Raw genomic sequence first — 15259 nt, forward strand, 5'->3', positions numbered from 1 at the left:
CTGAGGAAAACGAAATTAAATCCTTTTGAAGTACTTGCATGGTAAAAACAAATATTGACACGTATTCATCAGAACTGTATTTAATAATCTTTTCGTCATGTATAATGATGTTACTACAGATTGATCGACTGCGATAATGATAAGGTCAAAGTTCAGCACGTGAGTGAGATCAAAGGTGATATAGACTGTCAAAATGGGTTGCGCATCTTCATGTATTCATATGACGTTTTACAACTTCGGGTTTATAATGCGTGTACTAAAATATTCCACGCGTACATGTCTTGCCCTTACGTAAGAGCGGATGTTTGTCCGATGGGTCAGAAAGAAATCCAAGAAAGAAATTATGTTTGAACTACTCCCAGTTGAATTGATATTGTTAGTTGCTACGTGATAAGCAGGGCAACGAAGTGATCAAGCGACATAAAAGGATAGCACTAATTAATAACAGTTCTCCAATTATCACGAGACTTGGATAACATATTCTGTAAGTGGTGTGTTTCAATGACATTATTAAAACCAAAGGACCTTACAATTAAACTCCTTACTAAGGATAACTATTTTTTCAGTATTCGGCAGCCATCTTCGACGTCCTTTCGAATATTGCACAATCAATGTCAGTCATGGTGTGAACTCCACACCAACCTGGATCATCTTTTATGCAGACCGGTGAATGATCATCAGCAGGAAAAAAAGTTGGCGGGGGATATACAAATGGGTTCCGTCCGTACGAATGGTTTCCGGAGCATAACTTTAAAACCAGTAGAGATATTTCCACGAAACTTCATACACACATTGGTCTTATGGTCTAGTAGTGCCTTTTGCTATTTTTAGGTTTTCTTTTTCGCATTTTTTCCGTAACCATGGAAACATTGCTGAAAATATCATATTTTTGTACCAGGTTCTTTTCCGGAGCATAACTCTAAAACCAGAAGAGATATTTCCACGAAACTTCATTGATACATTGGTCTTATGGTCTAGTAGTGCCTTTTGCTATTTTAAGGTTTTCACTTTTTGAACTTTTTTTCTGTAACCACGGAAATATTGCTGAAAAGGGCAGATTTTTGTGTAAGAATCGGTTCCGGAGCCCAACTCTAAAACCAGCAGAGATATCTCCATGAAACTTCATAGACACATTGTTCTTATGGTCTAATAGTGCCTTTTGCTATTTTTTGCACTTTTTCCGTAATCATGGAAACATTGCTGAAATTATCATATTTTTGTACCAGGTTCGTTTCCGCAGCATAACTGGAAAACCGGTTGAGATATATGCACGGAACTCCATAGGCACATTAGTCTTATGGTCTATTAGTGCCTTTTGCTATTTTTAGTTTTTCATTTTTTGCACTTTTTCCGTTACCATGGAAACATTGCTGAAAATATCATGGTAAATGGTAAATGTTACTTTGCAAAACTCCACCCATCTTTGTGTATATAGTCTAATATAAATGTCAAGGCTGTATACCTGATTCAACAATTGAAGCCCTGCTCAACTTGAATTATACTCCATCTTTCTTTAGCTCAACTTCCTTTTCCCTGTGTTTTTTTCATACACATAAGTCTCCACAATCAAACTTACTTCAGCTTTGATATCTCCATTGGCGGGGGATCTGAATGACTATGTCCTTGTTCTAAATTATGTCGAGGCAGCATTTCACATTTTCATTTCGCAGATAAATTCTAACGATTAAAAAGCAACCCCTGAGGGCATCAAACCAATATTATAATGAGTTTTGTTCCAATTTATTCAATAAACTCTAATGGAATGGATAATTCATCTTCATTCAGGCGATAACGGATCTTCATTGATCATATCGATAAATTTGATATTTATCAATTATGGACATTTGTTAAGACTAATATGATGTTACATATCGCATTTGTAGAATTAAATAATATCCGAAGTCAATATTTTAGATTCAACAAGGACTATATAACACCATATGATCCGAATCAAAGGCATTCATTTATTTATAAATTTCTATATTATGATCTGTAAGAACGAAAGTTAACGATACAGATTATATTCATTCATTCTGGAATACACGATATATAAATCCATGTAAGAAAATATTTCAGGCAGTAAATGTTGCCGTTATTTCAGGGTGAACATCTCCCGATAAATCTTGGGAAAGGGACTGTCTCAGTGATGTGGTAGCGGCCCAACAACTAGCACAAAAACCTCTCTAACCCCAGGCTGTATCCACCGCGAGGGAAGGCACCACACTTCAACTGGAAGTCATCAAATAAAATTGGGAATGGATAGTCTTTACATGGTATGGTATTCATTCGTGCGTATTTATAATTCTAACAATGAAACCTATTAAAGTAACGTCCTGAGTTAAACGATTTCACTCAAACATTTTTTTCTTTTATTATCTTCAGTTCACTCTCGAGTTTATAGCAAAATTGAAAAAAAACCAGCAAAGTATGAAGTAAAAACATACTTTAAATTTTCTACCTAATTCTACACATTGAAGAATGTGTATTACCAGATACTCACAACTAAGATAGGTAAAAATGTTTGACAAATACATGTATACTTTTCTTCATGCTTAATTTTTTTACTTCATCGTTTTGGTCCTGTATTATATCCCTGATATTTAATTTTACCTTACCGGATCCGTATACCATCTATAGTCCTCAGGTTTGGTCCCCTCTCGCCTGAAACCCTCCATAATCTCTTCGTAGTCCCATACAACCATGTAGCCACCAGCTATCTCGCCACCATTAGGCATTAATAGGTCTACCTATCAACCAAAGTGAATACATTATCACTTTCGGCGAATAGCAAACCTTAGCTTGTTACGACCAACCTGATTGGCTAAAATGCGATGAACAACAAACCTAAGTAGCTTGTTACAACCACTCCCATTGGCATTTGGTTACGAAGCAATTAAGGGATCTGGCGAAAAGTGTCCATTTATTGTCCTGGCGGTGGATTTATGACTTGACTATATATTTGTTTATTGAAACTGAAATAAGATCCTTTATCACAAGTTGTTGTGTTTAATAATAAAATCAAAGGCAATATTATGAGTGATGGTTGGTTGTAAGAAGAAAATGGAAAATAGCGTAAAGACCTGAAGTCGCTTTTAATTATCATATATGGCGAGTATAGACAGTAAGTATTTGCTTTTGCCCTTTTTCCATTTGGTCCATTTTCTATCACTGAACTGCAAGTAATAATTTTGCTTCAAATTGCAGATAGGAAAGCTTGACAAACGTTCATTTTTAACATACTTCCCTTATTTTGATTTAGAAATTTCAAAAAGGTTAGGTCAAGCAAACTATGTAAAACATCACCTACTGGATAGTTACTTGATCTAGATCAACACATATACTCACCGATTCCGTGAGTGTTTTATCATCCGGACAGAGCTGAGTGTGGATGGCCAAGACTTCACTGGGAATTTGCACAAGAAAACGGGCTCATTTATGATATCTAGGAGGCGTCTTTCCTGCGCCTCCGAAATGTCCTGTCTGTAAAAAAAATCCTCACAATATTCATTTTGTCTTTCAGCATACACACAAAAACTAAAATGATAACTTGTTGAAATGTTCAAATGCATATCAGTTATTATTTGATATGGTGTGTGTGATATATTTGATACTTTATATGATATGGTTTGCCAAAGCGTATGTTTGTATTTAATTTAAAGATGGTTGAATAAGTAAGTGAAAATTAGAATAAAAGATTCTTATTGGTTAATATTGAGAGAAAATACATCTAAACCGATATTTTCACTCGGATGAAAAATATTAATGTACCTTATATTTCACTGTGAAAATGCAATATTTACAGTTTGCACTGACATGGACTCAATAACCATGCTTTCTAGTATTATCATTATCAGTGTATAATGATAGTACAACACGCGCGGCGATTCCATTGTAACGGGAATAGTCGCTGGCGTAGCAACGTGGGGTCATGACCTCACTTTTGGTGGGAATATATGAATGACTCGATTCCAATCAGCTGTTCAATCGAATTCGTTGACGATGACGGCAGAGAAAAAATATAGGTATTTTAATAAAAATTGTGCAACTGTCGCGAGAATAAATAATATTCATTTACGTAAAAACTGTAAATATAAGGAATAGATTTTTATTTTGTTGAGGTTATGAGGATATAATGATAATGGAGCCCGTGTAAATTCCGGGTTACATAAAATTTACACGGGCTACATTATCATTATACCCTCATAAACTCAACAAAATAAAAATCTATTCCTTAAATAAAACAGATGAAAACGATGATGGTCAAGATTTTCTGCAGCATTAATTACAGGATGGGCTTGGCTTAAAAAATTCTACAGCTTCTTGGTAAGACTTTAAAAGGTCTCTTAAGCGGCTTAAACGACTGAAATGATAATATTAATATTTATTTTTCTTTGACTAGCTTTCCCTATTTAGAGTTATAATCTTAATATTAGATAAATGAATGCTGTAATGCAACGCTTTAACTTATCACAACAGTTTATGCCACTTAAAGCATACTTGAGTATATCATCTTCATATGCCTTCCCTCTCACAAATGAGGTGAAAGTATAGGACAAAAGAGTGAGGGTAGTGTCTACAAAATTTTGAGCTACAAATTATGAAATTGCAACTATATGGTATTGGTTTTATTTCTAAGATAAGCAAAGATAAGTAAGTTTTTACAGGATTCAGTTCCTTGATTATCTGTTGATAGGGGGACTTCAGAACTCTTTCCACGACGTCACAAACCGCGTCCTCAAGTCGAAGCATCAATTCATCAAACGTGACAAATGCAAATTCGGCATCGACATGTGTGAACCTAATGAGATGAAAAACGTTAAATGGTAATACACTTTCAATGCATGCTCGGGGCAGAAAAAGATTACTTGGTGGTGTATGAGAAAAACTATTAAAGGTTACTATTCGAAGATCAGTTGAAATATTAGCGGATACTTGCAGTTATAAAAGAGGAAATGAAAGAGCGTGTAACGTGTTAATATTCATCTGTTTTGCTCTCTACGAATCCTATAAATCTCATCCTTTTATAATTTTGTACTAAACAAACGGAAGCGACTGGCACCTAATGAAATATTCGTTAATTTATTCAAAGTTGGATATTATCGGATGAAGGATTTTTGATACCAAAAATATAAAAGTGTTAAAGTGACGGTAGTGTGTGTGCTGTGACTCCAAACAATAGGGTAGTGTAGTAAATATAAGGAAACATTTTCTTGATTCTTTCTGCACTTGGTATCGAGATATGGGCATCATCAACGTTTGAATATTGAACAAAAAGTTGTATTTCTGGTAATTTTCACTGTAACGATATATTGCTTAAACATTTGATATTTGAACATGCACATGTACCTTATTGATTAAGCTCCCCAAAAGAATATTTCGGCCTATAAGAGCGCCGAAATCTAGGGATCATATATTCCTGGTTTTGAATACAGCGCCTTCAATCACCGCCATGTTCAGTACCTTCGGCTTTTGTCGGCATTCCAAATCGTACCGCGTGACTTGTGTCCACACGTCCTGCACGTGGTGATCCAGGTAACTAGCGTAAGCGCACATGTGTTTGTTTACGTTTTCCTTCTGGCTAATATGAGCAAATCGTGCTTGTTTATGTCCACAGAGCGAGTATTTGAAACATCTAATTCACACATTGCCGTAATTCAATATTGTGTGTATTAAATATTGTAATGTACAAGCATTATTTTCTTTGTAGATCCAGTCTGCTGAGGTCGACCGCATGTTTTGTTTATGAAAAATAAAATTGTTGACATTTGGCTTCACAACTCTCGAGTTACTTCGAGATTGTCGCGACGATGTTCGGAAGAGTTCGGAATGATTCGGCATCTTTCGAGCTTATTTTTGACGTGTACACGTTAAAAAGATTTTTACTTCTATAATTAAAAATACTTCCAGTGCTGCAACTTTATAAAAAGTGGTAAAAATAGAAAGTTTAAACCTCGGACAGACGGGGAAAAATGTGGATAACACTTAAACAGTTTTTAATATGACAAAAAGAGCGAAAGTGATAGACCATACAACTTTAAAACAAAAACCTAAACATATTTTGACTTTTTTATCTATGTTTCTGATGGTAACAATTCTTTCTAGAAACATGTATCTGGTATCATGTATTTTTCACATATTCATCTGCAGCAAATATGAATATAGATATTTAAAAATATCACAATCATACTCGGCCAAATGTCTTCTTGTTCGTTGACGTTCCATTCTGAAGTTAGGCGTTACACAGAACACGTCCCCAAGTGCTGGTATGGCTGTCTCAAGGTATTGTTGGGATGAATCTGTCAAACTTGCCTGAAACATAATTCAACCGGTAGTAATAGCAACAACTTATGTAAGGTAGATGGGAAACACCTTTGTTATCTTTCTGTAAGTTAGATGATGGAAGGGGGTTTTACTCCTGTTGTACATAACAGAATAGCTTAGATTTATTATCTAAAATCTATATAAAAGGTAAAGCTACTTAAATTACCAAACTTAAAATAATTGTTAGATAGCCTTCAAGGTCGTTTGGTATTTTGTTAACACAAAAGAATAATCCCTGATCATCACGCTAGTCAATAAGGTTACTTAAGAAATGTGCAGCACTGAATGCTCATTGTTTTTGTAGTTGGTAAGGAACCTTCACGAATGGAAAAAGAAACGTACATGTATATAAATACATTCTATAGTCAAATGCACTAACCGTAAAACATCCACCCAACGAAAATTATTGAAATAATATATATCTGATATTTATACATTTTCTCCAATGAATTCAACACTAAAATGCTTCTCGTTTCTTTCTAATTTGGTAGGTGGTATAAGAATTTGTGTTGTCACCTATCACAAAGGAAATAGGAAATGTCACTCAGCTATGCATTGAACACATTAATTAATACAAAATTTTACACATCAATCTTGTGAGTTTTGCCTGTAAATCTTCAAAAAGGACCTTCCTTTCGTTTAGCATTCATTAAACATCCCGAGTTACATACCATATAATAATAGAACAATATTATTATAAATTTCCTTATATGACCCATAAATTGTTGATTTAATAGTTATTAATTGTTTATACTTTTAAAGGCATATTCAACTAGCCAGAAAATATTTAAAATAAACTGTGCTTAGGCCCAAAAACATATTTGCCTGTTCAGGATTACATTGGCAAAAAGGGGGGTCGGTTTGTTTTGTTTTTTAGTGTGTTTCACTCAAAAGTAAAGGCCGGAACCAGAGTCTGAGATCGAAATCCTAACTTTTAATAATTATTCGTAGAAAAGAGGATAACAAATCAGGGTCGGGGGTAAAAAATTAGGGTCGGTCGGGTAACCCAAAACAGACATTCAATGCTAAAGGTATACTCAGAATGATTTAATAGGTTGACGAAATATCCAGGTGTGAATCTGTCCGGAGGAAACTTTTGTTAACTTCAAATATATGTCCTGTGGAAATATGGTTTAAAACTGTAAATTATCTTGCTTTTGCGTGCGACAAATTTCGCGGACGATAGAAAATCTTGAAGATTAATAGCCACGAAAATGTAGGAAACATAGGCACATTAGAACCTCACTAGTCTGAATCACAAAATTAAATCACCCCGACTGTTTGCGGCTCATCGACAACTGGGGTCATTTAGTGCCAAAAATCTCCCCGAAAAAAGTCGCGACGCATAAAACCGTCAGATTTAGTCTACGCGGAAATACAGTTGGTGTAAAGTAATGAAGTCCTGTTTACCTCAGTGTAACCTCTTTCGAAGTAATGGCTCCGGAAACATTGTGTCACAAACGATCTCATCTTCATCACATTCGATGTCTTCAACAAAGGTAAACATATACATTAGTTTATCACAGGAGTTTGATACCTATAGTAATAGATACAATCATTTCACTCTCTGTGCGTACAATGTATATTAAAGGTCTATTACACAGTGCATATTTCATTTTATTTTTTAAATATATTTGTATCAACTAGGCATGTGTTACTCAGTTTAGTTTTCACTGTTCAACATGGATGACCATATATATGTAGCTCTGTGTGCAGATTGGAATACAGTAATGATGATTTTTGGGTAGAAATTGGAAGCGTTTTTGGCAAAAGTCTTTTCCCATGCTTTGTTTTCTTTGTTTGTTGGAGTTAAACGGCCCATCGACAACTAAGGTCATTTAGAGCCAAACTACAAGGCAGGCAATAATATCAGGATATAAACAAAACTGCATTTTAAAAGATCAGGATAAGAAGAAAAGGCAAGTAAAAACTAGAACACAAATTGTTAATGTTGATTTAACAAAACGAGTTTCATAGGATAAAACAGTTTTGGCTTAAACACATGAGAAAACCCTTGCACAATGTTGATGAAACGATGAGTGTTGCGTTGATATGATGATAAGATGAGACAACGTTCAAAGTTTGTTAAAAATGCCGATCTCTTTTAGATAGTTGAAAATACGATTATGTCGCAAGACATGGAACAATGTGTACAAGTCGGAGACATCGTAATACTTATCTCGAATTGTTTAAAATCAATAGAGTGCACTAAAATATGTTCCACTGTGAGAGGAGAATCACATGCATGGCATGAAGGAGGATCCTCCTCTCTCAATAGATAGAAATGTGTAAAATATGTGTGTCCAGTCCGGAGCCGAGATAGAACAACTTCCTCTCTGCGGTCTCTCTGACTGGAGAGTTTAGGACTAAGTGTAGGTTGTATTTTAAACAGTTCATTGTTTGTTTCGGTAGACCACCTTTGTCGCCAATGGTGTTTAATGGCTGACTGAATTGAAGGTTTAATGTCAGTGTACATAGGACATGCAGCCAGGCCTTAGAGGGAGCAACCGGTGATCACAAAGGATGTATTTCTGGCTACATGCTAAGCTATGTTCACCAGTATATACAGTTACCTTCAACTGTGGAATATTTACCTTTTTCCGTGGAATAGTTCACAAACTATTCCACAGCGAAAGGTAACTATTCCACATACTTAGTAGGTGATAATAGTAGACTTAGCTCTGACTATACCTCAAGCTATAACAATAGATGACACCACAGATATGTTTTAAATCAAGTTATGGTATTATATAGCTCAAGTGGAATAAATAATGATCAAAGGCGTAGTCCGAGGTCACTATTTCAAATTCTACAAGGTTTATATAACATCATATGGACAGAAACAATATTTTAATATTAGATCAATCACCGACCGACGTTCAATCAATAATATCTAAAGCTAGTGATATGAAAAATTAGATATATGGCTCTGTTGGGTATCGTAGTCCTTTGTCAAGATATATGATTATTTCAATACTACACTAAATCAGGTTATTGGATAAGTTGTCTGATATTGTTAGCAATGGAAATATGAGAACAACGATTTTTTTATTTATAATCTTTTATTCATTTTTTTAATTTATATAATCCTTTTAAAATAGTTAGTATAGTCTGATTTTAGCATGTAAATCACGTGTCAGAACAATGTTTTTTACACGTTAATCTCCGAACGTAAATTCAAAATGTGAAAATTTGAAAAATGCTATCGATATCGCTTTATATTGTGGACATTGAAAGTCAAACCTAATGATTTAGTCAAACTGCCGATCAGTATTGTGCATGACTATTGTAGATTCTTTCTAAACTTTCGTGATTTATCGGTAACTCACCAAATGTTCGGTGAAATTGCAATACACGAAATCGGTCCCGTCATTAATTACAGCTGTCACCCTTTTCTCTGTAATTACATAATTTGACGTTGACGCCGACTTAAATGCAACTACTTATAGCTTCAAATTAACAATTAATAAACATCAAATACAAAAGCTAAGATAAAAAAATGTTATTTTCACTAATGTACGTGCATTGTCCGAAATAAAATAAAAATCAGAGAATATTTAATTTGGCTTTACCTGATCTCTCTATGCGATGGATCCATCCATACACTTTCACTATTGTATCTTTTCTTGTCGTGGCATCCCTGATATCCTATTATTCTGCTTTTACATATTACAGATTTAGCTCCCATAGTGTAGGTATCCATTGTGACGTCATCATTTTGTGGGCGTAATTCAGGTCGTTTTTCTCCGAAAATTATGGTGTTACGCTCGCAAACACAAGACGTAAGAATAGATACCTAACCACAAGGACAGCTAACTCTGTAATAATATTATGCAAATATAGAATACTCAGTAATGAAACTTATTATGAAAAAATAGAAAAGGAATTCTATTATTCACAGTTATCATCTTAACACACCAATAAAATATAATACTAAACCAGCTCTGCTTTCCTATCTGCATTTTCCATTTCGGTCCTGAATGCTCGGTATTGACTACTGAAGATACGCTTATGTCCTGGAATTGCAATCACATGTATATTATGTAAATGATATATATATATATATAGGATCTTACATGAGTGTTCATTTCATATGGAATGAATACAAATTTAAATAACTTTTTATCACATAAACAATACCTACATATAAAAGAGTTTCACGTCAAAATGTATTCCGAAAATCAATGTGAGGCCGCCATTTTGTAGTCCTGACGTCAAGTCATTTTTCCTGACGTCATGTTTTTGTTTCTGTCTGACGTCACAATGAGTATCCAGTCAATAAAAGTGCTCCAGGTCATATTACACTAGTAACATACGCAAAAATATTACACGGGCAAAATTACCGGATATAAGGCGGATTATGTGATAAATACCATTTCTTATTAATATAAACTATTAATATAAAATATTAACTAACCTAAAATATCTCTGAAACATTTAACATGCCATTCATAAAAACAGTTGTACCCAAATATTCAAAGGTTTAGATATGTTTACTAATTTCATAAAAAAATAATGATAACGTTGAAGTAGTAAGTGCCATAAATGGGCGAATATTTTTGCATGTATTAAGTTATATATGAATCTTTTCAAAATCATCAAGGTGATGAATTATGCTGCTTTGAAAATAATTGACATTGACAGAAAATAATATATATGATGACTTGAAAACATTAGTTATAGTACTTGATTTATGTACTGTAAAATTCTTGCCTTTTATGCCATATATTCTGTATTTGCATATTACAGTGTTATCTGCTTTTGCAGGTAGGTATTGATTGTGACGTCATGTGTTTGTGACCGTAACGTCTTTTTTTTTATTTTATTTTCTTTTATTTTTTTTTTTTTTGGGGGGGGGGGGGGGGCGAAGTGAATTGCGCTCACAAGATATTTTTATGCGGAAGACGGAATATGTTTAGATGGAAACACCTGCAGATATAACTTTACAATTATTGATAATACTGTAAAAGTGTAAAAATACAATTATAGACCAAACGTTAACTTCATGATCTGAGTATACGTAATCATTTCACCGTATTGTAGATGTAAATATATTTATTATCATTGACAGTTCATATTTGTGCTTGTTAAATCAAAACATTGTAAGTATGATAGTTGTCAAAATGTTCTTGGTGGTAAATAACAAATTCAAAGGGTTTATTTCTAGATTCGTGAGTATGAAAATAGCGGTACGTTTATCTTAAAAATATTTTGAAGTTATTAAATTACCTATATGAATGACGAGATTCCTTCCTCAATAAAGAGTATCCTACCAGTGACGGTCGTCGGCTATGGCTTTCTGATTGTGAAATATGTGGTAAGGCTGTTAGAACATTTCAGAAGAGGCTGGAACTGTCATCTGATACCAGATACTCACATCTCATCTAACCAATATCGGTACATTATCTGGCATTAAACAGCATTTTGATCTATTAAAAGCGCATAATAGTTTTTTTTTCCAATGTTGTTAATATTGCTCGCCTTTAGTTTTATAGAATCAAATACTTATATGAGCATGGGAAATAAACACTGTTCAGACGATTGCCATAATGACAAATTGTTCAAATACACAATATTCTTGGGAATTATTATGTATATTTTGCATAATTTTTTGATGGTTTTAAAAACACAAATTGTTTCATACAGCTACGATAGTCTGGTACACTACTAACGTTTTCAAAAATTGCTTAACTTTGGCATACTAATGTTTAATTTTGACCGATTAATGAAGCCTTGTGAATCATATATCTTACTTTTGGAAACTATTGGAGCACTCGAAGAACGAGCACAACATGTGAAAAAAGCAAATTTGTTCACGTCTAAATATAAGGTTTTCAAATCCTCCTGTATGTAAAATGGTTCAGTGGAATGTAATCTGACTGATAAAATGTTCGATATATACATGTACATTTTTATTATTTTTCCATACCATTGTATTATCATATCCTACATCTTATAGATCTTATTTCATGCGCCACGTCATTTGTTACAGAAACACAAGACGATGTCATTAAAATATCATTAGATGGAACAAAAACGTGTTTCGTGTTTATCTCTTCAAACATGACTTTCGTTTAAAGTTATATGTGCCGTAACTGGAAATTTGGACATGTTATTTTTTCTTCAATTATTTATTTAAAAGTTTTAATGAATAAAGCTGTGAAAATCATTTAAATGGACAGACAAACATATATAATGCCTTATAAACGTTAGTTAGAACACATAGGTTATGCACTGAGAAATTCTTGTTTTTTATGCCTTATACATGTTGAGATGAAAACATACCTTCAGAAATCACTTTACAATTACTAATAATACTGTAAAAATGTGCAATGAAATTTAGGCCAACAATATGGCTTCATGGTCTGGCCGTATGTACTCATTTCACTACACTGAAGACGTTAATATAATGATTTTTTGCAGTACTGCCAAAAATCATTTTCAGCTCTTTTTTATAGTTTTAAAATTAAAACCTATATATTGAAAGTATTGTAATTCTCAAAATGTTGGTTTCTTTTGGAAATTAATAACATATTAAAAGCTCTTCTTGATTCGTGACTATGAAAAATACGGCACATATAATTTTAAGAGTTATTAATACGGTTCACAACAATGCTTTCCATAAGCATTGTTTTAATTTTGAAACTCAAACGTTTTAATCAATTAAAATGGAAAAATATACAGTATTTCCTGTTTCTTTGGCGCGGACGATCGCCTATTTCTTTGTACACCCGTACAGTGTAATTTAGGGCTAATTATATTGTTTCTAATACTTATAATTATAAACGATTTTGCTATCCCACATATATGTTAATTCAATACATATTCTTCGATATTTCAGGGACTACTATGACTCTATTAATATCCAACGCTGGGTTATACAATATAAAAACTGAAGGGTCTGTGTGCGACAGCAGATGAGATAGTTTGTTCTCTCAATCCAGACAGGGATATCCATAGTTTTACCAGTGTGGGATTTTTCTATCTCACCCTATGGTAAAGACAAGCTACACGAGACCTTCGCACGTGCTCAACACTGGTTTGATGTCATGAAAACAGTATCATGACGTCGCGGTAATAGTATTATAACGTCACGACAACAATGAAATGACGTCACAAAGACAGCGAAGGCGGCGACTCATTGGCGTCACGTCATCCTCGCTTGCCTAAGTAACACGTTTATTAGAGACACAAAGTGGAGCACGGGGTAAAAGATAAAAATTCATTCACCTTTTGGGGTGAGACATGATATCTTAAACCTCGGGATAAGATTCTTAAGCTGTCAAAGACTCGGTAAAACCTCGTATTTGGCAACTTAGGAATCTCACCCCTCGGAGTTTGATTCTCCTGGATCACCCCAAAGGGAGTGAAAGATTCTAATAGTCATTTAGTGTATATCAAAATCGGTTCTCTGTAGTTGACTGTGTGACTGTCTCTGTAGTCTTCAAAGAAAGTCTCTGTCGGCCTGTGATTTGTCAGTTCTTTTCTCTTGAACTGCCTTCAGATTTACTATGACATAGTCCAGTGTAGATATAACGACAATATGAATAACCCCCGGAGTATTGAGGATGGGAACCAATGACCCAAAATTCAATGTTGGATCACATTTATTGTTCATTATTATTTGACGATGTTTTTGGCATTTCACTATTAATATTAGGTGTAAGTACTGAGAGAATATATTCATTATCATTTGTTAAGGTAGACTGCGCATCGCATGCTGTATAAAACTTGATCTTAATTGTTTTATCAATATTAAATTTATCATACAATTTAAAAAATAGTTTACCGCTTGATATTATACCTATCTACTGTTCTGCATCATATTGTTGTACACGCGAGTTTAAAATTCTTATTTTTGCTTAGTTTTATATTTTAACTTACTGTTGCCAAAATCAATACATTAAAATATCCTGCCCATGAACCGCCATGCTTATTTCAACATAACGCGTTTTATGTGAGACGCTGTGAAAAAACCGTAAGATCAATTGTGTGTCCAGAAATGAATATTTATGCTTTGGCCGATTGATGTTATCTAAAATTATGGAGACTTGCATTATGCGTTTTAATAAATTGTTTGAAAAAAATGTACAAAATTTTTTGTTGTTGTTGCTGTTTTGAATAATAAAAGTTTGGTAAAACTGTAAGATTAGATTGAATACTATTTTGTGTTTTGGATATATAACACTGAATTAAGAGTTTACTAGATTCTACTGCTGGAGAATGGCGTCAATATTGATTGGCAAAACAATTAGATTAAGGGTCACAGGGCCTCCACCTCTGGGTTGCGAGTTCGAATCCAATGTGGGGGCAGTTGCCAGGTACTGACCGCTGCCCGGTGGTTTTTCTCCGGGTACTCCGGCTATTCTCCACCAACAAACATGGCACGTCCTTACATGACCTTGGCAGTTAATCGGACGTGAAACCAATAGAACCAACAAATTAAGGGTCGTGTGCTCCGAGCCCTCAGCACCATGATAAATATTTGTGCAAAGTTTCATTAAAAGTCGTTTTCCTGACATGTGTCGGGCACAATTATGGCAGGATTTCAGTATACACTGTCTATAAATTCCATAATTTGTTTAATTAAAAAATGGATAAAATATTTGTTAAATAGTCCTGACTTTTATAAGAAACGAATATTTTTTTAAATATATTATTAAGTATGTCTGTATAATTACTTTCATTTACTAGTATGAAAATTTAAAATAAAAATCAAGAAATGCAACACTAATCATGTATGATAATAATTATCCTTAGTCAACCACACTATCGTGTATATAGAGACAAAATTCAATCTTAGATAAAACAGCTGATGAAATTTTATCTTAAAAATTAAAATCTAATATGAAATTTTGACATTATTCTTTCATATTTTCCCTAAACTGATATATGATGTCTCATTACTTGATATTAAATTAATATATCTCAGCTTTAT

General features: G+C 33.8%; 1 long non-coding RNA gene across 1 annotated transcript; it reads right to left on the minus strand.

The window, feature by feature from the left end:
* Positions 1-2617: 2617 nt before the first annotated feature.
* On the minus strand, positions 2618-4793 carry LOC138319938 (uncharacterized). The gene is made up of 3 exons (XR_011208050.1): positions 4663-4793; positions 3346-3480; positions 2618-2747 (listed from the first exon to the last, which is right to left on the minus strand). It is a non-coding gene; the product is annotated as an uncharacterized lncRNA (long non-coding RNA).
* Positions 4794-15259: the final 10466 nt, after the last annotated feature.

The sequence above is a fragment of the Argopecten irradians genome, chromosome 3 (assembly GCF_041381155.1).
Source record: "Argopecten irradians isolate NY chromosome 3, Ai_NY, whole genome shotgun sequence".
Taxonomy (NCBI): domain Eukaryota; kingdom Metazoa; phylum Mollusca; class Bivalvia; order Pectinida; family Pectinidae; genus Argopecten; species Argopecten irradians.